At 39.3% G+C, this 27,805-nt stretch overlaps 1 protein-coding gene across 4 annotated transcripts in view; it reads right to left on the bottom strand.

Moving 5' to 3' along the window:
• The window catches only part of DENND2B (DENN domain containing 2B), a 173,904-nt gene extending 146,450 nt beyond the window's left edge, over positions 1–27,454 (bottom strand). For 2 of the 4 annotated variants that reach the window (XM_049713964.1, XM_049713966.1), the window contains exons 1-4: positions 27,044–27,454; positions 25,154–25,225; positions 8,607–8,696; positions 6,422–6,555 (exon numbers count right to left, since the gene is read on the bottom strand). The gene's annotated coding sequence lies outside the window, so the exon portion shown is untranslated. The remainder of the gene's footprint in view (positions 1–6,421; positions 6,556–8,606; positions 8,697–25,153; positions 25,226–27,043) is intronic. The other 2 variants (XM_049713968.1, XM_049713967.1) reach the window with 1 other exon arrangement.
• Positions 27,455–27,805: the final 351 nt, after the last annotated feature.

Genomic DNA, 27,805 nt, shown 5'->3' with positions numbered 1-27,805 from the left:
GGAACTATGTCGGCGATTTGAATGTGGGCAGAGCTGAGCACATGAAACTGCTTCCAAATTGGCTTTCTCACTCATATCTAAACCTGGAACAGACAAAAGGCTGCTAAATGTTATTTTACCAATACATTTCAGCAAAGCTATTTCTAACTAATTTGGACCACTGAGCTACTTATGGGGGTTGTAAAAATGGTCCATCTGAAATAAGATACAAAGTGTCCTCTGCCCATCTCCCATGACTCTGCTATCACTTTCCTTATAAACACTTTGGTACTAAATTCTATTCTAATTCAAGGCAATGACCTGTCAAAACACAGATGTGGAGGGAAAAAAACAGCAAAACAAAACGTCACTGCTGTTATCTCTGATTAATTGTACATTAAGGACTCAAATGAACACTCTGACCTTAAATCCCATTTTTCCATGCTCTTCCTAACCCTATACAGCACTAAATATTCATTTGTAAGCTGGTTTTCTTCATCCCTAGGTCTCTGTGTATAGAATCTAATGTCCACTGAGAAGCAAAAGCTTTGATTCCCCTCCCATAGCAGTACAAAATTTCAGGAGAACTTCCATTCCCTTTGGATCCCAGTGTTAGGATCACTCTGGTTTGTGTAGAAGCCCTTCGGGTCTAAGCACCTAGAATCCATCCCTGGCTCAAGAGGCAAGGCCAGACTTTCAGGAAAAACTTCTCCAGGCAATCCTTACTACTAACGCACTGGGCACTTTCTAATGCAGGAGATATTACACTAAGTGGAGTTCCCGGCAACAGTATACGTAACCTAACGTGACTATAGCAAAAATAACTGACAGCACCCTGTTCACTCACTAGAAAATACATGCCCACATGCTAAGCCTCTTTATCAGGGGTCATCTCAGCATCTAGAGCAGAAGCCAGAGTGATGTACAAACAGCCACTTACCCATAGCAGTAATCCAATCGGGGGTATCCAAAAATTACTTCCCATCTAACTTCTTAACTCTACCCACTAATCAATTCATCAAACACCTAATATTAAGCATGTTCACTGAAGAAAAGCAATAAGAGAACAAACAGATGCTTGAAAGCACTAGCCAGTGCTTTGTCCATAGCAGATATTCAAATAACATTAGTTGAACACCAGAGTGTACAAATGGTAGCAATACAGAGTGCTTCCTTGAAGACCAGTGTCTGACAAAATGTCCCAAGACACTGACTCCTTCACTAGAGGCTATATCTACTCCAATCTAGCCTTCGAGAAAGGGAAGAGTAGGGAGAAGGGGAAAAAAACCCTACAAATATCTATATTCAAACTTGTCCTTAGCTAAATTAACACCAAGATCCCAACTACATGTCAAAGAAAGACAAAAAGCCACCAACATTGACACTTGTCCACTCAAAGCAGTTTCCAGAACACTGACAATCAGGACTCTCAGCATGTTCTAATCACTATGGCCCTTTATCACAAGAGGTCCATTAAAAAGGGTTTTCTTTCTTATGCTATTAATAAAGGGTTAAGCAGATTATTTCTATCATATTTGCTTGGGGGTCCTAAATTCCGGTTTGAACAAATGATTCCCACACTTCTAGAAAGGCCTTAATTGGGTTACTCTGGTACTTTTAGTGCAATCTTGCAAAGGCTGGATTCTTTTTAAGTCCTTAAAGGACTTGGGCAAAATTCTTTTGTTGATAATTTGTTTTAAAAAGATCATCTCCAGAGTTTACATATGTTCCACAATTACTCATGCTGATAGGGGAGAAAAAAAGCACATTTTATTTCCAAAAGGCTCCCTTCAATCTGAAAGCTCTAATTGCCAACATATCTGATATTGACTTCCTGCATAAAACAACACACAAAACAACAAGTATAATCATCGGTCTAAAAAGCAAGACTTAAACGGAGAAAGCTCAGCTTGTTTAGCCAGAGAAAGGGAAGGGAAGGATGGGTACAGAAGGAACAATCTGCACTTTTGGTAGCTGACGTTAGGGTCCAGGAAAGACCATTTGTCCACTCTGTGAACAACTATGCATTGAAGAGGGATGGGAAAACAGTAAAAGTAAGAAACACTAAAAGAAAACTCAGGCTAACGACAAGGAGATAATCTGTGATCATCAGTCTGGAAAGATCAGAAAACATTTCCTGGAGAGGCTGCGAAGTCTCTTGAGAGAGAGCAAATCTCTTGAGAAAAATTTAAGGATATTTGGAGGTGGAGATTTAAGGATATTTGGAGATGGAGTGGGTTAAAATAGTCAAGTGGTTCTACTATACTAGGAGATTACATCTGAGTATCAAAAGGATATTCTAGTCTTATTTTTCTAAGCTTTTAGCTATCTTAGAAAATCTAAATCACTCCTTTAATAAATTATAAAAATGACAGATGCTTACGAAATATAAAAACATTAACAACTGTGTAAGCAATGAGCCAAAAATGCAACCAAACATCTCTGACATTTAAACAAGAGCACTGCCAAAGTCTCTTTCTGAGACCCCAACTCTCAAAACTAACCTCAAGGGCATTCTCATAGAAATCCATACCAAAAGATCACCAGTAAACTAACAATGAGATCTGCCATTCTCTGGAGAGAATCCTAGATGGTTTTCCTTTCTCATCTATAACCACAGGCTACAGATAAAACAAAATGGCTTTCAGGTGATACAAGATACAAAATGGGAGAAGGAACCAAGGGATTTATCAGGGCATGAACTACAGTTCATCCTGGGAGATTACCCTGATCTAGAAGAAATAGATAAACTGAGCTAAGAAATCCCTCCAACATCGAATTCCAGACACTTCTAAATAAATGGCAAAGCTGGAACCTTAACCCATATCTTTGGACTCTAAATCCCCTACACCAAGAGGTCACATTCCTCAGAGGTCCAAAACCCAAACTGAGTCATGTCCTGACACATTTAGAGGTGCTGGTGAGAATTTTACACGCCAAAGCCTCATTCAATAGGGCAAGCTCTCCAGTTAGAGGCTCCTAAAGGTAAAAATGGATTTGGAGAACTGAGATCAAGTTTTGGTTTTGCATTTTTTTATTTTACAAAAAAAATGGTTGACTCTAACATTAGTTAAAACTTCTCTAGTTGACAAACTTGATTTTTCCGTCAGCTGCCCTTTTTTGTGCAGCCTCCTGTTACCTGATATTCCTTGGCCTAAGAACCAAGTCTTCAGAGCACTGACACATTCAGAGGAGGAAAAGGCCTAGAGGTTGCACAAGGAAGAGCAAGAAATCTAGATTGTATTCATTCAAAGTGGGAGACAATTCCAACAAAATGGCTCCACCCACTGCTGCCCTTCCTGAGCCCATTATCTGCAGAGAATCAAAGGGCCTGCCTATAAACTTGGATAGTCTATGGCCCTGTAAGCTCCCTAGCTGTACACATGAATAACACAATTAACTGGTAAGAAATGTGGCCAGGTAGAAAGAGCTTTGCACATCTCTAAATCCTGGCTTTCCTATCCCTTCTAAATTCCCACACAGTAACTACCCCAAGGCATTCTATTGCTCCTCCATAACAAAAAGTGAAATAAATGTACATTTTCTCTTAATTGGTCTTATTAATAAGAAAGGTAATCTCAATTCATTTTTACCTTGCTAGTGCCAAGTTTTAAAATTCAGCATTTATGGGCTTCCCTGGTGGCGCAGTGGTTGAGAGTCCGCCTGCCGATGCAGGGGACACGGGTTCGTGCCCCGGTCCAGGAAGATCCCACATGCCGCGGAGCGGCTGGGCCCGTGAGCCATGGCCGCTGAGCCTGCGTGTCCGGAGCCTGTGCTCCGCAACGGGAGAAGCCACAACAGTGAGAGGCCCGCGTACCGCAAAAAAAAAAAAAAAAAATTCAGCATTTATAAGAAGCAACAGAATGTTGGGGGGAAAAGGGCATCTCAACTTAAACATCTTTAGGGCAGAGGCCCTAGTTTGGGAGCTCAACTTTGCCACTTAGGAAAGGCTTTTAAACAAATTACAACATTGATCTACATCCCAGGGTAGTCAGGAAAGAAAACAATTTTTAACCAAAGCATTGAAAAACACATGGGGAACATAAATGACAAACCGGCAGTCGTGCTGCTCCACATACACGTTCCATGTCAACGCTCACCTGCTCGGACCCAGCTCTTCTCTGATCCCTGGCAGCCCTGTGCTCTGTGCAACCCATTCTTACCTAGTGAACAAAGCCATCGAAGGATACGGGAAACGGGGCAGGAATTTACACACCCAGATATCCTGACTACACTCACTTTCTTTAACCTGCTAATTAAGAACTACATCTTGCACTTTACCTAAGATGAGTGTGTCACCTTCCTGTACACAGATGTCACATTACTCTAAAAACATTGCCCATCACTTCTTTTCTCAAAAATCTTTAGAAGCTAGACAACGTTACAGGATAAAGTTCCAGCTCCTGAGCCAGAATTCAAGCTGACCAGTCTGCTTCCACTGAACCTGCCACTGCCATTGTGCAAGGCAGCTGGGGAAGCACAAGCTTTAGAATCAGACCTCAGGGAGCTGCAATTCCAGCTTTACGTCTTACTATTTGTGTGATCTTGAACAGGTTGCTTATCTTTTTGATCATCTCTCTTTAAAACAAGAACAGCAATACCTACTTCATAGCACTAGAAGATGGAAGAGAGAACATGGCATATGGCACAGAGTAGATGCTCAGTAAGCATCACTTCTTTCCCTAGCTCCAATCCAAAAGGTCGACTCTCTCTTCTCTTGAAAATTCTCCCCATCAACCTTCCACTAATTTCAGAACCATGCTTTGTTTCAACGCCTAATTGAAATCTTTTCTCTTCTATGAAACTACCCTGGCTCATAATCATTTTCTCCTCTGAGCTTCTATAGTTCTTATAGTCTAAGCCAATGGATCTAAAATTTTTATTGTTCTCTTATGTGTCACTCCTCTTTCCCCGATGAGTCCACCAACACAAGAGCAAAGTTTTTATCAATTGTCAAGCCAATAACAATTTAAGTGTTCAATGAAAAATACTTTGAAGATTCAGTTGCCTTGGGGTTGTCTACCAATAATGGTTGCCCTTCTGGCCCAATTAGGGGATAATACCACTTCCCACATACACTTGACCAAATCTCGCCCGTATCTTGGAGAGTTTTTCCAAGGGTAATACTTATGGGGTAAATGAAAATGAAGCCTTCATCTGTGTAGTCACAGGGGGACTCTCAGCCAAGCTGGCCGAGTCCAAGAAGCTTTAATTCACCCCATGCATTCAACAGGTTCTTTTTGAGCCCTTGCTTTGTGCTGCCCTTAATTCACCATGGGAGACAGATTAAGAGCAATCTGGTCTCTACCTTTGATTAGCTTTCTGGAACCTAGACTATTTCTGATCCATTAGAAACCCCCTATTTCTGAAAAATCTCATCAGTGAAGGGATTCACTTTCTGAAAATATTACTTGGAGAAAAAAACAAACAAACAGTAATACAGTCACTTGGGTTTTAACCTTGTGGCCCGTCCTAAGATGGCCAATTGACGTATGTGCACATAAGGGATAGCTCAAAACAGCCCTGGAGATGGGATAATGACCCCTTCACCATTCCCAAGACCCTGTGGTCCAAACAGCAGAAACACCTGCATGGGGATAAGAGCTGGACTAAGGCAGCATTAAGGCCAATTCTCTCACTTAGTTGTTTTACTCAGGTTCAAGTAATTATAAACCACATTCTCATAAAGACCACAGGAAAATGCAATAATCTCTCTTTAGAAACACTTGAAAACGTTCAGTCTCTTGAACTCTACAAACTACTGAATTCTTTAATAAGGTGGCATAAAACGTTGGCTGAAGTGTGGTCCTTTAGTCTTGGGTCACTTAACACTACACTTTTAATACTTAGTGCACTTCAGAACAAGGGCGAGAAAGGAAAGGTAATCAAAGTAATAGAGTGCGAAGTTCATTTTCCTTTGTTTGAGTTGTGTGTGTGTGTTCTTGAAGGAGCCTGCACACAAACTACCACAGCTCCAGGTAAGAGCTGCAGAGCAGCCCGGGCGCGTCCAGGGGCTCGCACAGAGCCTACTCCCAGGACCGCTCGGACTTCGGGCTCCTCGTCGCACACCACAGCTCTGCACTTCCCCAGACCCTCGGCTCCATGTTCCCCACCCCTAACTGCGCGCCCCAGCGGAGCCGGGAAGTAGGGCTAGCCACGAGCGTCCGGAGGGCAGCCCCCAACAGCCCAACTCGTCTGCGCCTTCAGAGGCCCCCGAACGCAAACACTCCCAGAGCTGGAACACCTCCGGGGCGAGCAGTGGTGAATAGCGGGAAAAGGGCTAGGACTGCAGCGGCAGGGCAGGGCGCGGCAGACGCAGAGCCGGAACCGGCGGCCCTCCTGCCCGCCACCCGGCCTGGAGCAAGGGCACTGGGACAAGCAAGCGACCTCCCGGCGAGAAGACGGGCAGGGAAAGCCGGGGCGGCGGCCCGGACGCACTTACCTCTGCGCTCCCCAGCCAGGCTGGGCGCTCGCACGGATGGGGGCTTGACTGCAGCCGCGCAGCCCGGAGGAGGAGCCGCTCCGGGAGAGAGGGCGGTCGTCGGGCGGGCATCCGCGCCCAGGGCTGCGGCCGGGCTGGAGGGAGAGGGAAGGGAGGGAGCACAGATTTGAGCGGAGGGGGGCGTGGAGGAGGTGTGCCTCCACCCGAGACAGAAAGGGTGGGCTGCTGGAGCCTGGCGGAGGGGTTGTGCTCGGAGGCTCTGGAGGGAACAAGAAAACCGCGCTGAGAGTGCGCAAAGGGGGAAGGGAGGGCGCTGGGTATGGGAAGACAGGGCGCGGGGGCAGGGTGAGGAGTTGGTCCTCAAACTGGACCGGCCCTCACCTCGGACCATCCGACCAAGAATTGTCTGGGTCTGGAGCAAAGCACAAGGGGGTCTGAAACTTTATGTCATTTTCTCATACACACGTGACCCCCCTGCAGTCCAGATGGTTTCAATCACTGGAGGAAAAAAGCGGCTCTGCTGGTATGCATGAAAAGCCGGAGCTGGGAGAGTCTGGGAAAAGCTGCCTGTACAGCCCGCCTGCCTTCAAACTAACCGATGAGCTCTTTCCGCTCTCCCAGCCCTAGGCTAGGGGAGCCCTGCAAAACCCAAAAAGACGGGAAAAGAAGCTACATTTGGTACTGCAGGAGTAGCGGAAGAACTCTGAAAGCACTAGGGTTCCAAGGCGTCTGGTCTGAACCGAAAGTTCTAAGGGCATTCTGAGAATTTGTTTTAAATACTCCATTAGCTTGCAAAACCAAAAACTGGAAAAGGGTGTCATTAAAGAAAAAGCAATGTAATACTAGCAGTGAGAATCTGTGATTTATTAGCGGAATTCTTAAAGAAATTGTTAACTCAGTATGACTATCCACTTGGAAAAGAATAATGCAAATCACTTAAAATCGAAACCCATACATACTTGGTGGGATGTTAGGAAGCCATGTAGCCCAATTTCTCATCCCATAAGTCACTATAAACAGAACTTAATGTTGAAATGCACAAAATTGACTTTCACAAACCTAGTTACATTTTGTAGGAGCAAACGTATATGAATGACCATACCTGATTCGGGAAGATCCCACATGCCGCAGAGCAACTAAGCCCGTGCACCACAACTACTGAGCCTGCGCTCTAGAGCCCGCGAGCCACAACTACGGAACCTGTGTGCTACAACTACTGAAGCCTGCGCACCCTAGACCCTGTGCTCCTCAACAAGAGAAGCCACTGCAATGAGAAGTCTGCGCACCACAACGAAGAGTAACCCCCACTTGCCACAGCTAGAGAAAGCCCGCACTGCCAAAAATAAATAAATAAATAAATAAATATACTAAATAAATAAATAAAATTTTTTTTTAAAAAAAGAATGACCATAAACAGACTCTAAGGCCAAGACATGTTTCCAAAGCCCAAGCCAATTCAACTGTCACATACCCTAAAGAAGTACTTACTCAGTTGCAGGGCAAGCGTCAAAAATAATGGGGGGGAAAAAATGGGGAGTTTAAGATATTGATATATCTTGAAGATAATTTAACTTGTTCTTGATCCAACAGAAAAAGTGGCAAGAACCAAACTGATAGTCTATTGTTCCTTTGCCAAAAAAGGATATTAACATGAATTACTAGTATTAATGCTTTATCTCAATAAAATTGGTGCCAGAGCATATGTTTGGCCTTCCTAGCAGAAGGCCTTACATAGTTGTCTATGTGTGAAAACTATGTCAGTCTTTGGTAAAGTGAATTGGTTCTACATAAGGAAAACCCAAGATTTTCATTTCTCTACTGGTAAACACAGGAGAAAACCTGAAACTAGGGAAATCAAAACAAGCTTTACCCCAAACTCAAAAAGTTCACTGACATGCTTGAACCCTTCAGGAGACTTGGGCTATCTGGATGGACTGAGCCTTCTCCAGTCTTCTCCAATCTCAAATTAGGGTGGTTCTACCCTCCACAAGCAACAAGAGAAGTCATGTAGAAGAATCCTCAGGGAACACAAGCCACAAAATTTAACAATGCTCCAGGCAAATTCCACCTGCAGCTCCCAAGCTCTGTACAGAGGTACTTAAGTTTCCCACTTCCAAAACTATTAAAACTTCTATTAAAGTCTTGTTCTTCTTGTGCGTGACACCTGTAAAGAAAGCCAACTCACTGGAAAGCATCAAGATGTTCTCTCTTCAGACCCAGGATAGTAACGGTTTTCATCTCTGGCAGCTACTGCTGCTGCTGTCTCTTACATGTGCTAAAGAAAAGTAAGAGAGCAATAATGACATACAAATAGTTGTTCTTTTTGTTTGCCAATGCTTTGCAAACTATGCATCAAACTTTTTTAATTCCTAAGAAAAACCTTAATTAGATATTCTCTTTCAGAAATAAAAGTAACATCCCTTAGCTTTTCTAAATATAGTCTTGAGTCTAAACTCCACTGATGTCAGTGTTAGTTCATCTTAATACTAGCCAAAGATTTATTAGAGACACTGAAATGTTTTTAAAGCTATTTTAAATGGTATTAATTTAGTGATTTGCATTAACCTAATGTCCACATCACTTGACAAAAAAAGCCAACTATGTATAAGGTGCTAAGGGAGGTATAAGCTCTATGAGGACACGGACTAGGCCTATCTTGCTAAAAACTATAGCCTATGTGCCTAACACAGTGCCCAGCATGAAAGAGGTGCACAATAAATATATGCTATTTGAATAAATGAAAGATAAATAAAAACACTCCTCATAAGGTTACAATTCAGTAGAGGCATGTGACTTGTAAACAACAGAATGAAATAACATCTTTAGAAAGGATACCAGCAACAAAAAGAGAGGAAGGAATAATTAGCATTAGCTGGGTTTGGATTTTAATCACAATATATATTCAGAAATGTGCAGAGACTGCTGCAAATAAGAAGCGTTTATAAGAAGAATTTGGTGTATTTCGTGCCTAATTTAGGGATCTCAGAGATACACTTTCCCATGTCCCCATTATTCAGTCCCCTCAACACAGAGCCAAGACAAGATTTGAGCATAAACATCCTGGCTCTAATTTGGATAGTATGAATGCTGTTCCTTTCATCCTCTCTCATACATCTCCTCCACCCCCAAGCCATTTCCTCTGTACTGTCTTCTGTCAGTCTAATGAAAGTTTCCTAATCTTTAGAAGCAGTAGCTTTGGTTCTCTTTGTGTGGAGAAGTACAATACACTCTGATTACATGGTTATATTCCATACAGATGCCTGGCAACACATCTTATAGCTAAGGGTCTGTTTAATATTTTAACTTTGAAGGACTTATAATTCAACTATTTTGCCGTATACCAAAATAGCACTTGATGTCACAGAGATGGGCTTTACTTCCTTTTGCTATTTTAAACCCTGTGCTTGAGCATGGTGAGTAGTTTGGGTTTTCTGGTTCATGGATTTTGCTTTGGCATTTTTTTTTCCTTTGAGGAACAAAGGGCTTAAGATTTTCAAGGAAGTCTTTCAGGTGTACAGGTCTAGTACTCATGAAGCAGTTATTTCCTCCTAGGTACTCTGCCTATAATATTATATGTGGTCATTAAAAGGGCAATGGTGGCTTACTTATGCCACATGATCCAAATAACCAGGTTTCTCTAAGGCGGGCAACTGGAAAAGATGGTCGGCCCAGATGACCTTTAAGTTTTCTAGGTCATGCTCTTCCACATATCACTTCCTTTTTTCAAAAATTTTTGTTTTTAATAAAAATAGTATGTTTTGTTGAAACAGCTACACTTAAATGCTAAAGACTGAAATCATCCTAAAACATTTTTTAAAGAAAATAATTACTAATCACTAATCCATAACCTCAACAAGTACTATTTAATCCAATCCTGCTTTCCATTCTCCCTAAATGTAAGTAGAGTCTCATTTCTAAAGCACCCCATTATTTACCCTTGGAGTTTTTCCATAAGCTTTAAGACTTTGGGCCAGTTTTGACATAAAACAACCTCTGATCTGTAATCTCCAGGGCCCAGCACACCTCAGAAATAGCTATCAAGAGTGCAAAGGGATGACCTTGTCACTCCCTTTGGCTTTTTACTTTCCTCTTTTCCAAGCCCCTCAAAAGGCGAATGGGGCTTACTTATATTCACACAGATGTTAACTAAGTCAGTAGTATGAATCCTAGCAACTAGTTTTTGCAGTCAGTAAAGCGTAATAGTGTGTACTAGATTACTAATTCCTACATCTCCTAACCCTTCAGAATCACACAAGAAGCTTGTCAGAAATACAGATTCTGGCTCCAGTCCCAGATCTACAGAATTAGAATCTCCAAATTTAAAAAACACTAGACTAAACTAATTCTAAGATCTTTGTCAGTTGTATGTATGGCAATTTTCCCTTAGAAGAAAGCCCCTCTATCACCACACATTCATAGAGGCTTTCCTAAAGGAATCAAGCAAGATATCATATGAATTGAAATAGAATATAGTTCTTTCCTTCACAGTAAGCAACATACTGGAGCACAGTTACCTTTACAGCCTAACTTTGAAAAAAAAAAAAAATCCTTAAACTGAATGCTTTAAAAAATTATTCCTACACATTGTTTACAAAAGTTTAAGAAGATTTTAAAATTGAGGAATTGATTGTAGGGGGAAAGAATTACAGAACCCAAAATTGTGTACAAAAATTTTTAACATTGTGACTTAAGAAAACACATTAAAATATATATATAGGGCTTCCCTGGTGGCACAGTGGTTGAGAGTCCGCCTGCCGATGCAGGGGACACAGGTTCGTGCCCTGGTCCGGGAAGATCCCACATGCCGCGGAGCAGCTGGGCCCGTGAGCCATGGCTGCTGAGCCTGCACGTCTGGAGCCTGTGCTCCACAACGGGAGAGGCCACAACAGTGAGAGGCCCGCATACCGCAAAAAAAAAAAAAAAATTTTATATATATATGTAAGATATATACCTGGTTTAAAAACTTCAAAAACAATATAAAAGAAAATATAAAAAAGTCTTCCTTCCCACTCTTGTCCTCTAGTTCCTCTCTCTTCAGGCAATCACTGGAGTTTCTTGTATATTTTTTCAGAAATTTTCAAAGGGAATGCAAAATTATTTATGTGTGCATAATACATTTTTGAGAGGAGAGGTCCATATACTGTAACAGATTTTCAAAGAGGTTCATAATCTCAAAAAAGGTAAAAATCACCAGCAAGGCTAAGGGTTCAAGTTCTACCCCAGTGTATTGGTAGGATTAGCAGGATTCAACTTTCAGTTTGCTTGTGAATATTACTATGCACAATTCCAGACTACAAAATAGCTTCAGCAAGCAATGTTGGTTAATGTACAGATATGGTTCAAAAATACCACATCTGTTTGTAAATAACCTCCTAATTTTATGTTTTTCTCAAACAATCCCTCCAATAAATAGTTCCTCCTGTTGTCTGACTGACAATGAAAATCTGTAAGAAATTTCTGGCATATATATACACAAAGACAGTAGATATTTTTCTCTCACAACCTGAAATTTTTCTATTGGGATAAAATAAAGATTTTATTTATATCTACACAGAATTTAAGGGGGAAAATTAACAGTATTGCTGGTAGATATAATTAACATATGTTTGGGGTTATTAATAAAGATCTTAAGAACCTGTCCTTTAAGATACAAATTAATTTTGTCAAGATAGTAAATCTCCTTTGGATTTCAGTGATTATTACTTTCTTAAGTGTTTTAACTGGGATTTTAACATAAAATTACAAATAAGTTATTAGTTTGTTAAAGTATTTAAGGGATAATGGAACTGAACTACTTCACTTATCTCCTTTTTCATAGTAGAATCTATTTTCCTTGCCTAAATAGTGCCTTTCACTCTCCCCTTCCAAAGTACATGAAAGATATAGTACCTAAGAGCAAGGTTTTTTTTCTATAATCAGCTTACAAAAAGGTTCAGTCAGACCTAAGTTCATTTCTTTTCTTGTTCTATAATGTTGTTTGGGGTTTTATTCCAAATACTAGGCTATTTAGTATTTATTTAAAGAAAGTATTAGGATAGCTTGACTGATGATGCTGGGTGGGCTGAACCTGACAGAGAATAAGATGAGATGCCAGGTGCTCATTAGATGGATTAGAGACAAGAACAAGCTCAGAAAGGCTGGCTTAGTCAGCCTTATATCGAAGAAATATCTCTACATTAAAGAATGACTTGCCCTTGTCACTAAGTTCACTGAATTTTGCCCAACAAGCATCCCTGAAATAAGAATTATAAGAATGTAATATCTTCTAGTCCATATTACTTGCAAAAAAAGAACCTATAATAATGATTATATAAATATAGCTATTTATTCACTCAACAACTGTTTATTAAATACCTGCAATAAACTGATTTTGATCACGGGGAATAAAAGAGAAATAAATTGTACAAGCAAGTTTATAATCTATATATAAACAACTAGTCAGAATAAAATAAATGGTATAAAAGAGACAATGAGGAGGAAATATAGAAATTTGCAGAAGTAGTAGAGATTCTTACTGAGAAATGAGGGAGAGAGGGCTGGAACTGAACCTTAAATGATTGTTAGAATTTCCATTTCAATAAATAGAAAAGAAGGGGAGATAATTCAAAACCAAAGGAATTGCCTGAGCTGTGAAATAGTAGCTTTAGGAACAATGACCGGTCCTCATTTGACTACGGTAACACAGACTAAAAATGTAGATTCAGTGGAAAACAGTTTGGCAGTTCCTCAGAAAGTTAAACACAGAATTACCATATGACCCAGCAATTCCACTCCTAGGTATATACCCCAAAGATTAAAAACAGATGTTCAAATTAATACTTGTACACGAATGTTCACAGCAGCACTATTCATAATAACCAAAAGGTAGAAATAACCCAACTGTCCATCAACAAATGAATGGACAAACAAAATGTAGTATATTCATATAATGGAATATTATTTGGCCACAGAAAGGAATGAGGTATTAATACATGCTACAATGTGGATGAACATTTAAAACAGCATATAAGAGAAAGAAGCCAGACACAAAGGTCACTATATTGTATGATTTCTCTGAACTATCCAAAACAGGTAAATGTATAGAGACAGAAAGAAAACTAGTGGTTGCCGGGGGCCAGGGTGAGGGAGAAATGGGTATAAGGACTCCTTTGGGGGTGACGAAAATGTTTTGGAGCTAGACAGAAGTGATGGTTGCACAACACTGTGAATGTAATTAATGCCACTGAATTGCACATTTTAAAATGATTAACTTTTATGTTGTATGAATTCCACCTCAATTTTTTTTTTAAATGGTAGATTAAAGGTCGGTGGTACATACTACTAGTGCTTACTAATATTCTTCCCAATCCCCAGAAGTTTATATCATCCAGTCACCCTACAGTTACGCAGGGCCATGGGGCTGTTTTAGCAAACAGGCTGTGAGCAGAAGCAACACATGTCACTTCCTGGCCAAAGTACTGAAGAATGGGTAAGAGAAGAGAGGCCATGCCTGTCTCCCCTGCAAAGCCCTGTGAGACAATGGAGAAGACTGTGTCCCTGAATAAATGAGGGCCTCCCTATTGGCCCACGCTGGACTTGTCGTATGAGTAAGAAATATGCTTTTGCTATCTTAAGTCACTGAAATTTTAGGGGTTGTTACTGCAGTGTAAACTAATCCTACTCTGACTAATAGAGGGTCAGATTCAGGAAGACCATGAGAACAATATTAAGAAATTTTAATCTTATTCTGAAGGGCGTAGAGAAACAATATTTTTGAGGAGAAAAGTGACATGATGTGTACTTGAGGAAAATAATTCTGGATGCAATGTGCTGAGTAAAGTATGAACAAAAGCAATCCTCAACCTCTGGTGCACATCAGAAATCACCTGAGGAGAACTATAGTCATCTTCTAATTTCTTTATATTTCTGTAAAGAATAAAATATTTGTCCTCTGGGGAAAAAAATCATCTGAGGAGGTTTTCAAAATGCAATGCTCTGGTCCAGGGTGTCTCTAGATATTCTGAACCAGAATCTCTAGAGGTAGGGTCTAGGCACCTATAACTGAAAAAAACTCTATGGGAAATTCTAGCCTACAGGTTAGAGTCAAGGAGGAGATGTCTAATCCTAAAATGACCAAGTTTACACGTTTAGTGATTTCAAATAAACAGTATAACAAAATAATTATTTTCTTGACAAATGGAATGATAAATGTTTAGGGAGTTTCTGTTAAAATACTAAGTTATTGAAAGGTTACTCACATTAACATTTGTATATTGCTACTAAGAGCTGAATAAAGAATGTTCATTTGGTATGCAGGGATTTAAGCTTTCGGGGCTTTTTGTTTAGTTTAGTTTTGGTTTGATTTTTCTTTTTAAAACCATGCCACAATGCCAAATCTTACATTTTTTCTTTTTCCTGTTGAACTGATGCTACATTAAGATATAGGCACAAACATCTCCTAAGTGTTTTAAATCCATCCAATTGTTTGAGAAGGCATACGTGCTGGGCCAAAGAAGCCAAAACATTAGAGCTAGGAATTTTGATGAAGATAATAATTGCTTACAGACCAGCTTGTTTTAACTTGCTGAACAAAGAACACAATTTTATACCACATTTTCATCACAGGCTTTTTCTCTGCATAATCACTACTATACATAATGAGCACTTTGAAAAGGGAGATTATTTACAGGTTAAAGAGTAAGGAAGTTATCAGTTAGATTCCACCATCTTCAAAATTTCACTTACTCAAATTTTACATTAATTAAAAAAACTTTTTTTGCTGGCCTAAGCACTGTTTTGAATATTTATAACCCATTTGTTTAGTGTGCACAGCAAAAATCTAGGAACAAAGACACTGTTAATTTCCAGTTAATTTCCCTGAATGGTTCTATAACCTTGGATAGGTCAATAATTTCTTTGTGCCTTAGTTCTTTTCTAGGACATTTCTATATAGCAATACAGTTCCATCTTTCTCACATCTGAAAGCTGTATTCAGGCTCTGTGCCTATGTCAGGAGTTATGCCCTCACTCCTTCTCCCATTCAGTTACTTCCATCACTTGCAGACCCCATAATTCAATACTCAACCAATATTTATTAAGGGCATAATCCAGGACAGGCAATGCAGTGAGGGTGGGGATGAGTTCAGTCCACAAAGAACAGTGATGCTAGTTTCCTGACTAATAGAATGGATGTCTCAGTCATTTTGCTTGTTTCATCCTGATTCTGGATTTCCAATTCTTTACTTCCTCTGGAATATGTAGCTGGAAGTCCTAAAAATCAAGGTAGTATAAATTCTGAGTATCGGGTTAAGGCAGTCACTCGGTGATCAGATGGTTATAGGGCCACACGGTCCAGAAGTCAATATGGTTTCAAGACACAGATTAAGAAGTCACGGAAGGGACCAAAGCCACCAATTCACAAGGCCAAGATAACTCTTTGTTTGTGGTACCAGTGATGACCCTAGGTTTGCTCAATCTTTTTGCCCTTACAACTCCAGCCTCTAAGGCAGAACTCTGTGGACCTCAGCAAGCTATGTAGATTTCTAATTCCCTTAAAGCAGGGAGCCATTCATCTCAGCACCTAAGCCTTCAGTATCAGTGTGCGAAAGCAGGGTCATGACTTCCAACTAAGTCTGAAATCTTGTAAATGACAGAGAGAAAGGAGGGTGGGAAGTGAGAGACCTATGTCGTCCAGATGTATAAGGGATCAGATTCTAATGGTAGACCTTAAGTTTGAGACTCCAGACCCTGGACATGTGCTCATTATTCCCCATCTACCCATGCCACTGGTGTTTGTATGTCAATCTCTTATACTCTGTCTTTGATCTGTTGCTTGCCCTGAGCCTTGCCATTCAGAGGTTATCTGATTCTGATCCATGGCCTTGTTCTGATCTTGGATCATGGATATGCCCAATCTCAAACCCTTATCTGGCTCTGGATCCCTAGCCCAGGCCTGATCACAAACTTTATTCTCTTGCCACCTATGCTCATGCCACTTATTTCAGTCTCACCACAGTTTCTTGTCCTCCTTCCGCATACATTGTTGCCTATAGTTTGGGGCTGGCTAGAATTTTAGAATCCTTTCTAGCTCATTCTGGCAGGACAAAGGAGGTAAGTAATAATTAGTTTATTTAACAACAGTGTACAGAGAAGACCTAAATTTGCTCACATTTAACTGTAGTATGTACATCACGTAATTATACCTTTCTGTATCTCAAATTTCTCTCTTTAAATTAATACATTTGCCATCACATTCCCTCAAAGATATATTTATACTTAATTAAAATAACATGTCTTCTGAGGTTATAATAAAGCTATATATAGTATGCTCTTGCATTCCTAACTGTAAAATGAGTATTAAGAACATTTAGAAACAAATTGGCTCCCTAAAAGGAATAAAAATTTTGAGTAATTTATTTTAAATATAGTACAGCCCACTTAACAAAATATTTCTGAAATGTTACATAAAAAGAAAAATATTATAAATGAATTAAGTAGAACATATTATTCAGAAGAAATTCAATGGTGGGTTCTTTTTCTTAGGAAAGATTTTGGAAATGTTATCAGTTGTCCCATAATTTAATAAGTTTTACATATTCAGATATAATTGCATTGAGTTTTCTGAAAGAGATTTATCTTAACAATCTTAGGGGAAAGGAATATTCTAAGTACATTTTATTGGGTTAACTCAGTTAAAGGCTTTGATTTTCCTAGCAGGGAATTACTAAAACAGACGCATTTTTCTTTTAAAGGCACAAGAATTCTCATTGTGCTAGTATAAAGAGTAGATTCTAAAGTGTTATATAAAGTATGCTTCTAAAATTTAAAAGAGTTAAAGGAGATTCCTCATCTCAATTCCTAGGAGATGCTGTATCTGGAAAGGGTAAACAGAAGCAAATAGTTTCCTGAAATTGTGCCAAGGCTACATGTCAACTGCCTGGCAGGAAATGCTTTTGGAGGGCCTAGATAAACAGACTATCATCTTTTTTTGGAAAAATCTTCTTCTTTGACTTCTTACAAAGCAAATGTACTGAGTCTAACTAGCATCATGAACACAATAAGCAGAAAAGGGCACAGAGGATTTTTAAATGATGGTATCTTTAGAATCTCTAACAAGTGATCTGTCCTTCACTTTTAACATACATGGACCTCACTGCTCAACAAGCATATACTCAGTACATGGTTGTTGAAATTTGCTGGTAAATTAAATCTTATCTTTCTATTAATTTTCATCATGATTTTGGTGAAGCTTTATCTTACAAGAAATTTTCATTTAGCAGCAGCTCTAAATACTTTAGCATTATACAATGATAAGATTTTCTTGCATTTATATAGCAATTAATTTTTCAAAATATTTTACATCCATTATCTTAATTTTTGTTCTAACATTTTATTTTACAAGTGCTAGCATTGATGCTAAGCTAGCATCTAACTAACATCTCGTGAGATGTCAGTACAAAAATTAAATCAAAGATTAAGTTAGAGGACCAGACCTAACCTATTTGTCTGAAATATTTTCTAGTACATTTCCTTCTGTCCCCACTATGTACCAGATAATGGATCCAAAAATCCTACTGTCATATCTACTAAAATAAACCTTTGACCTCACCTCACTTTCTTAAACTGCAAAAAGCATGATGAGGATCTAGGTGTTGACTCAGAACACCTACTATCAGCTAGAGAAACGTCCTGCCTTGTATACAGCCTAGTCAGCTTTTTTGTACCTCCTCTCTCCACCAGCCTACCTGTTCTGTTCTGCTACAATCCCATCACCAATATTCTCTTCCCCTTTTCTCACACTGAAAGCATCCTATGCCCCACTCATCTTATGCCAAATCTTACCCAGTCCACAACCCAGAGCAAAATTTCCCTGGCCCAAGTAACAAAGTAATATGAAATGTGGCATACCTCTCCACCTGCCTGCCTTATCCTGTAGTCAGGGCGCCTCAGATAACAATTTGAGCCACTGCAACTATGAGGTCCTTCTCCATATTCCACAGCCACCAGCCATTACTTCCAATACCAACCCAATCTGCTCCTTCCCTCCCAAACAGAACATCTTTACCTTAGTTACTATTGGGCCTCATGGGAAAAAACAAGACAAAACAAAACTTTGTGTGTAGACCATTTTATGCACTCTCCACAAAATGTGAAGGGGATGGTACGTGACTGGACGAAAGAGTCACAAAACTGAAAGATACAAATATTTGAGTGTAAATAGTACATTTTAAATGATATAGTCACCCTATTATTTCTTTAAAATCTTAATTTATTTCTATTATTTCTTAAAATAGAGTATACCTATAATTATAATTAGGTAAACTTAGTACAGACCAGGAAATATAAGTAAAATTTTCTCTAGGACTGATATAAAACTAACCCTAGAAATTTGGTTTCCTACTCCACTTGTTAGAGCTTCTGGGAATGGAAATAGATCCAAACATCAGTACAGAACAGAGGCTTAATAAATGACCACTGAACAAATAAAGAAATATTGATGGAAAGAATAAACATAAATTTCATCCTAAAGAATATGTAAAAGTAAATCTTAAGAGAGTTAAGAGTTATTAGGAGTTTGGGATTAACATAAACACACTACTACATATAAAATAGATAACTGGGACTTGCCTGGTGGCACAGTGGATAAGACTCTACACTTCCAATGCAGGGGGCCCGAGTTCGATCCCTGGTCAGGGAACCACATCCCACATGCATGCCGCAACTCAGAGTTCTCATGCCACAACTAAGGAGCCCCCGTGACGTGACTAAGGAGCCCACCTGCCACAACTAGGAGCTGCTGCAACCAAATAAATAAATAACTATATTTTTTAAAAATAGATAACCGGGCTTCCCTGGTGGTGCAGTGGTTGAGAGTCCGCCTGCTGATGCAGGGGACACGGGTTCGTGCCCCGGTCCGGGAAGATCCCACATGCCGCGGAGCGGCTGGGCCCATGCGCCATGGCTGCTGAGCCTGTGCGTCCAGAGCCTGTACTCCGCAACGGGACAGGCCACAACAGTGAGAGGCCCGTGTACTGCAAAAACCAAACAAACAAACAAAAAATAGATAACCAACAAGGACCTACTATATAGCACAGGGAACTACACTTAATATTTTTTAATAATCTATAAGGGAAAAGAATCTCAAAAAAATAGATATATATGTATGTATAACTGAATCACTTTTCTGTATATCTGAAACTAACACAACCTTGTAAATCAACTATACTTCAATTAAAAAAAGAGAGAGTTAAAAGAGTTATATTTTAAAAGGTTAGGAGGGTTATAAAATTGGAAGGGAACAGGAAGATCAATATATTAATTTTTAAAAAGCAGCTGGGTCTGTCAATATATACTGTGTCAGTTTTTAGGACATTAAAACTCCACATTGGCATGTATTTTTCATTTGCCCCAAATGCAAAGAATATTTCCCTTTCATGGGATTTTTTCCATGATGCACTTTTTTTCTGGAATCATACCTAGATTTCCAGCCTGGTGCAGGTACCTCTCAAGGTCGCCAAACTGGAAGTAACCTCTGCCACTCTCAACTCCCCAGACATTGTTCTATGCTACTTATCAAGTTCCACTGTACATCACGGTTACTCAGTCCTCATGTTTACATAGTACGTACCTCCACTCTTAGATTATAAACTTCTCAAAAACAATGACTTTCTTACTCATTTCTTCTTCTCCTCACAGCAAACTATAAATGTCTATTCAATGTATTTAGAAAGGGCTTACAATTCTTTAAATTACTGTTATCAACATTCATCCAATAAAAGACTAGGAAAAAAAAAAAAAAAAACCTCCACATTGGGAACACTTCCAGAATGATGGACTGAGGAGATTGACAAATCATCTATCCAAAAAGTCACATTAAAATAATACAAAATTATCAAAACAATCATTTCAAGATTTTGGGGGGGAAATTAACCAGAGGTACACAACAAATTGAAAAGCATTATTTAAAAGAACAACAACAACCGAACCTCTGTTAAGAAAAGTAGGGATCTGGGGCATCAGAGGCTGTCCTCATTCCCTATTCCCTACCCCCAACTCCAACATGATGATTCTATCAGGACAGGACAAGCCATGAAAACCAGCAGCTCTGCTGCTTGGAGGGTGATGGCTTAATTTGGTGTCCAGAGTATTGTTGGAAACAAATGATCTTAGAAAATAAGTGGTAAATGATCACCAAAAATTAATATTACAGCTGGCTGAGACTGCAGCACTGGTTGGGGCAAGCAATAGAGCAGCCAGAAATTTAAGTGAGACCCAGGGAACAGTCGTAGTAGACCTTGATAAGCTCTCACATATCCGTGGTGGTCTGGAAGGTGTGCCCATGTCCAAGGTTATGCACTGGCTGAATGTGAGGCCTTGCATATACAGAAAATAAAAGTCACAGCAGACTTGACTGAACTTTACATGTGTTGCTCAAGTCATACACAGATACTCAGCAAAGGGTAAAGCCAAACTAGGCTCAAGATATTTAAGTACAACCTGTTACCAATCATTAGCTGACCACTAAACTATGCTGACAATCCCTAGGAAGTCAGGCTTAAAAATAAAAACAAGAATTAAAAGAAAAAAAAAAACTGAGGAGACACATCAGTGGCCACACATTGCAGGGGAAACAGACTCTACATACTTAGTCCAGGCAAGTTACCAAACAGCCAACAAACAACAGTAGCAGCAACAACCCCTGGTGAGGGGGAAGATCAGAATCGAGAGTTGCTATATTATCTAAAACAGAGGTCAGAAAACTATAGTCCACAGTCCAATTATGGCCCATTGCCTGTTTTTTTTACATAAAGGTTTTTTTGGAAGACATCTATGCTCATTCATTTACATATTGCCTATGTCTGCTTTCCCACTACAACAGCAGAGTTAGTTAGTTACAACAGAGACCACATAGCTTGCAAAGCCTAAAATATTTACTGTATGGTCCTTTATAGAAAACATTTGTTGGTCCCTGATCTAAGATGTTCAGTTTTCAACAAAATATTATGAGACATACAAATAAACAGGAAAGGGAGGACTATATACAGAAAGAGGACACACTTAATAGAAACTGGCTCTGAGGGGGCCTAAATGTTAGACTTAACAAAGATTTCAAGGCAGCTGTTATAAATATGTTCAAAGAACTGAAAAAATAGACAAGTTTTTTAATTAAAGTATGACAACAACTCAATAGAGAATATCAATCAAAAGATAGAGATTATAAAACAAAACAAATGCCAGAGTTGAAAAGATATGAAATGAAAATTCACCAAGGGATTCAACAGCAGATTTGAGATTGCAGAAAAAAAGAATTAGTGACCTTGAAGATATATCAATAGAGATTATCCAATCTAAAGAAAAGAAAGGAAAAACGATGAAGAAAAATAAACACATACTAACATATGTGTAAGGGGAGCCCCAGAAGGAGGAGAGAGAGAGAGAAGAGCAGGAAAAAAAGGCCCAAAACTTCCCAAATATGAGGAAAAACAATCTACCCATTCAAGAAGTGTAATGAACTCCAAGTGCAATGAACACAAGAATCCACAAAAAACCTACTAGTACCAGCAAATGAATTCAGCAAGGTCACAGGACACAATATCAATATGTAAAAATCAACTATATTTCTATATACTAGTACATAATCTGCAAATAAAATCAGGAAAACAATTCTATTCCCAATGACATAAAAAAATAAGTATTTAATACATTTGTTAAAAGAAGTGCAAGAGTACAGTAATAGCTATACAACATTGCTGAGAAAAACCTAAAAAAAAAACCTGAAATACACAGATGTTCCATTTTCATGAATTCAAAAACCTAATGTTAAGATTACAATTCTTCCTAAATTGATGTATAGATTCAGTACAATCTCTATCAAAATCCTAATAATTATGCATAAGCTGATAAGCTGAATTTAAATTTTATGGAAATACAAATGACCTAGAATACCAAAACAATTTTGAAAATTAAGAACATAGTTGATGGATTCATAGCTGCCAATTTCCAAACTTACTAGAAAGCTATAATAATCAGACAGTGTGATACTGACATAAGGACAAACACAGATCAATGGAACAGAATTAAAAATCCAAAAGCTGATCCTTATATTTAATTTGTTAAATAATTGATATTTAACAAAAGTGCCAAAGCAATTTAATGAGAAAAGGATAGTCTTTTCAAAAAATGGTACTAAGATAATTGGATATCTGCATGTAAAGAGAAGAATAAAGACCCTTACCTCATAACACATACAAATGAATGCAAAATGGCATAAACCTAAATGTAAAAACTAAAATATAAAGCTTTTAGAAGAAAACATAGGGAAAAAATTTTCAAGACCTTGGATTAGGGAAAGATATATTTAGATATGACACCAAAAATATTGTACAATCCATAAAAGAAAAAAATTAATAAGTTGGACTTCCATCAAAATTTAAGATGTTTGTGCTTCAAAAGACACTATTGTGAAAATGAAAGCCATGACACAGACTGGGAGAAAATACTTATAAATCATATGACTGATAAAGAATTCTTGTTAAAAATAAGAACACTTGGGCTTCCCTGGTGGCGCAGTGGTTGAGAGTCCGCCTGCCGATGCAGGGGACACGGGTTCGTGCCTGGGTCTGGGAAGATCCCACATGCCGCGGAGCGGCTGGGCCCGTGAGCCATGGCCGCTGAGCCTGCACGTCCGGAGCCTGTGCTCCGCAACGGGAGAGGCCACAACAGTGAGAGGCCCACGTACTGAAAAATAAAAAAAAATAAGAACTCTTATAACTCAATTAAAAAAACAAATTTAAAAATGGAGAAGATTTGAATAGACATTTCATGAAAGAAGAAATAGGAATAGCTAATAACCGCAAGAAAACATGTTCAACATCATTAGCCATTAAGGAAATGAAAATTAAAATCACAATGAGATACTACTTCACACCCATTAGAATGACTATAATCAAAAAGACAATAACAGGGACTTCCCTGGTGGTCCAGTGGTTAAGAATCTGCCTTCCAATGCAAGGAACACAGGTTCAATCCCTGGTTGGGGAACTAAGATCCCACATGCCGTTGGGCAACTAAGCTAACGCTCCACAACTACTGAGCCCATGCACTGCAACTACTGAGCCTGTGCACTCTGGAGCCCATGCGTCACAACTAGAGAGCCCACGTGCTGCAACTACTGAGGCTGCATGCCACAAGTAGAGAGCCTGTGAGCCGCAACTACTGAACCACATACTGCAACGAGAGATCCCGCATGCCACAACTAAGACCCGACGCAGCCAAATTAAAAAAAAAAAGACAATAACAAGCACTGAGGAGGATGTAGAAAAATTGGAACCTTCATACATTGCTTGTGGACATGTAAAATGGTACAGCCACTCTGGAAAACAGTTTGGCAGTCTCTTAAAATGTTAAACATAAATTTACTGTAGCACCCAGCAATTTAACTCCTAAGTATCTCCCCAAGAGAAATGAAAACCTGTATCCACACGAAGTCTTATACCCAATCTTTTATAGCAGCCTTATTCATAACAGCCCCAAGCTGGAACAACTGGTAAATGGATAAACAAAATGTAGTATATTAATATAGTGATGCAATATTATTCAGCCATAAAAAGGAATGAAGTACTGATACATGCTACAATATGGATGAACCTCAAAAACATCATGCTAAGTGAAAGAAGCCAGACAAAAAGGTCACATATTATATGATGCATTTATAGGAACTGGACAGAAAAGGCAAATTTATAGAAATGGCAAGCAAAATAGTGTTCGTCTGGGTCTAGGGGTGGGAGCTAAGACTGACTGCACATGGTGGACACTAGGGTTCTTTTTTAGGTCATGAAAATGTTCCAAGACTTGATTGTGGTGATGATTGCATAAATTAACTAAAATTAAAATAAATTAACTGAATTGTATACTTCGATCAGGTGAATTTTATATATAAATTATGCCTCAAAGTAGTTTTTAAAAAACTCTACATGGATTCCAACTATTTATATCTTCCAAAATTACTATTCCTTTAATCTCTGATGTTTTTAAAATGACAAAACTTTTCACTAATCATTCCTGCTCTGCAATCAATTTTTTAACTTCCAGTCAATTTTTAACATTTTGTGAAAGCTAATTCTCAGAAGTTGGATTCATTTTCTTTAATCTATATAATTGAGATGACAATTTTGATGAGTTTCTTTCATTCCCAATGAGTTGATGTAATCAGGCAAAATGAATGATCTAATGACTCACTCAGTCATGATATAACGACTGTAATACTACTTTACAAAGCTATAATGATTCTAAAGCTCTCTAAGTCTCCTGAAGAAATAAAAATACCACCTGTCAGATAAAATGATTTATACATTCTTCGGTATGTGCAGTATAAATCATTGTCTAACTGGCATGACACCCACTTTTGCATCCTACGTTTTTAACCCTTTTTGCCCCCTCCACATAGAGAAACAGAATTTACACTGCTCTTCACTAGATTTGTTTTTTGTCCTCAAAAAGTCCCAAATACGGCATCAATCTCTTTCCTCAGATCTCAGGAATAAACACTTCCTCCAGTCATCTATTCCCCCAAACATAGACAAATAACTTCTATGTGTTCTCTGTAATGAATTTACCCTTATGAAGAAAGAAATCATGGAAGACTTATACCAATGGTTTCTTTCTCCATCAATGATCAGATACATTCCTGATTATATGCCCTCCCTCTATTTTTCGGTCTATTTCTAAGTCTCTACCAGTGGCTTTCAGGAGTACCTGGCTTGGGCAGTGTTTGATTCACAAGGGTCCTGATGACAGGTCATGTTCCATCACTTTTTTCCATCCAATCTTAAAAAAGAGAAAAAGGATTCGCTCAATCTGTGGCTTACAGTACGAACGTTGAAATTATTTTTAAATATATATATATATATATTTATAAACATAAAGACAAACACAAAGATTTAATTTCATGTCAGTCTTCAGGCTTCAGTTTCATTCCAAGCAACTTCTTTCCCATATATTTCTAAATGTTAAATTCTGGAAAAATTAGTTACAACTGAATATTCATTGAATTCATTAAAGTGTATGTATGTGGATTTTTTTAAGAAGCCAATTCTTATCTGGCCTAAAAGGAATCTATTTAAACTAAAAATTCAATCAGTAAATTCAACAAATATCTATTGAACACCTACTGCTCAACAGTCTCTGGATACTTAGGGACAAATAAGGAACAGTTTCCACCTTCAAGAAGTTTATAAGCTGATAGGAGAGAACTAATCAGAACTACATATAATTTAAATCAGATTGGGATAAGTACCACAATATTAAAAAAAAAAAAGCCATGAAAACACAGGTTGTACTTGGGAATCATGCAAGATTTCAAAAACTTCCCTTGACAAAAAGATAATGCTTCAACTGGAATGGAATTGGGAGTGGAGAGTAGTAACAGAATCCTGGGGAAGAGAGTCAAGTGGGGTGCAGTGTAGATGTAGTCTCAGATGAGTGAGGGCATATTGGGAGAGAAGGCTGAAGTCTGATGAAGATAATAATACTAGCTAATATTTATTGAGCATTTACTATGTGCCAAGTACTATTTAAAGCACTTTACATATATTAACTTATTTGATCCTCACAACTACCCTATGAGGAACGTACTGTTATTATTCCCATTTTATAGATGGCAAAACTGAGGTATAGAACAGTTAAGTAGTCTGCTCATGGTTACACAGACACAGATAACAGTTATGGAGCCAGGATCTTGAAATCCATAAATAATAAAAGAAGAACAAATTCTATCTCACCCCTAACTACATTCATTATAAGAGCAATTAACAGGTATCTTAACTACCCCTTCTCCCATTAATTCCTAAGCCATCCTTCAAGGCCCAGCTCCAATGTTTCCTTCCTACAAAACCTTTCTTGATCCCCCAGCTGAACAATATATATTTCTCCTCTAAGCTTTGTAGCACTTATCTGGATCAATCTTACAGCAAACAGCATATGAACAAAATCTTAATATTTCATTCCTAGCATTACGGATTTTATGTGCATCATTCCCTCTTTTAAGTTCTCCTTTATACTTTGTATTCTCCACCCCTCCTAGGGCAGTGCCTGGCACTTAATGGTAGCTATATCTATGGAGCACTTATTCTTGGCAAGGCATTGTGCTGAGTATTTTACAGGAACTCTCTCACAAAATCCTTACAGCAACCCTATTCAAGCATTCAATCGCTATTTTCAGTCCCTTCTGTGGCAAATAAAATACTAGATGACTCTTAAACTCAGTAAACAAGGCAGATATGGTCCATGTCCTCAAGAAGCTCACAGTCTATGAAGAAGTACTATTGGTATCCTCTAGAATAGAGATGAGGAAAAGTGAGACTCAAAGAAATTAATTTGTTTGCCCAGAATCACACAGCAAAAAAGTGGCAGAGTCTGAATTCAAACTCAGCTCTCCAGACTGGATATTTGGAACCCTGTGCATAAAACCACTATGGTCTAAAGGAGGCACCTAAGAAACACTTATTGAAGGAAAAGTTTTAGAAAACTCCTACAATGAAAACTATCCCGAGGATAATGAAGACTTCCATTCAATTTCGCTCTGAGAGGAAAGCAGGAAATGAGCAACAGCGCAGATGGAGGTTGTAGTAGTATCCTCATACACACCTGATAGCTCAGAACTGCTAATCAAGCCATCTGCTGAGGAGACCTGCTCAGCACTGAGGATTTCCTCGTGTCCCTTAAAGTGGTCCCTCCTGAGCAACAAGGCCTCGCTGCGCGCCAGGATGGTGTAGCGAAGTCACTAATTCTCAATGAGACCCTGTATCTCCTACCAGATAACCGGTGGCGTGGAATGGAAGGTAAAGACGCACGGCTCCTTATTTAAACGTGGGGCAACTATTCTCGAAAGGTGAACCCCCGCCCCCGAGAGAAGCGGCCTCCAAAAAAGGTGTGTCTATACTTCTCACCGGAGGAGTGAGGAAGCAACCACGAGGGGATTACGAGAGACCCAACAAACAACGCAGGCACCCCTGGCCCTGTGGGCGGACATCCCACAGCCCACAGCCTGCTGGCCAGACAGACTCCCTTCTCCAAACGCCACTGTGGCGGCCGCACTGTTTGGCCTATCCTAGTCATCTCCCAAACAAAAGAGGTTTTGGAGTAGCGAGATCCCAAAATATAGACCAGGCATTAATAGGCACCTGGAGGCACGCGTCTTACTCCCCACGATTTCTTAGCCCAACAGACCACCTGACTTTACACCAGGTTCTCCGCGTTGGGCGGCGGAGACGACCTCTAAGGGCCAGATCCTGACCCAGGGCCTCCTGCGACAGCGTGGACAGACAGCCTCCGCCACTGGGTCGACTCCGGTTCCCGCGACCCGCCAGCTGGCAGGCCCCGCCCCGCCCCCTACGCTCTGGCAGTTAG

Source organism: Orcinus orca, chromosome 8 (genome assembly GCF_937001465.1).
Source record: "Orcinus orca chromosome 8, mOrcOrc1.1, whole genome shotgun sequence".
NCBI lineage: Eukaryota > Metazoa > Chordata > Mammalia > Artiodactyla > Delphinidae > Orcinus > Orcinus orca.
The sequence above is the reverse complement of the archived record's forward strand: the minus strand, read 5'-3'. Positions and strand labels throughout refer to the sequence as shown.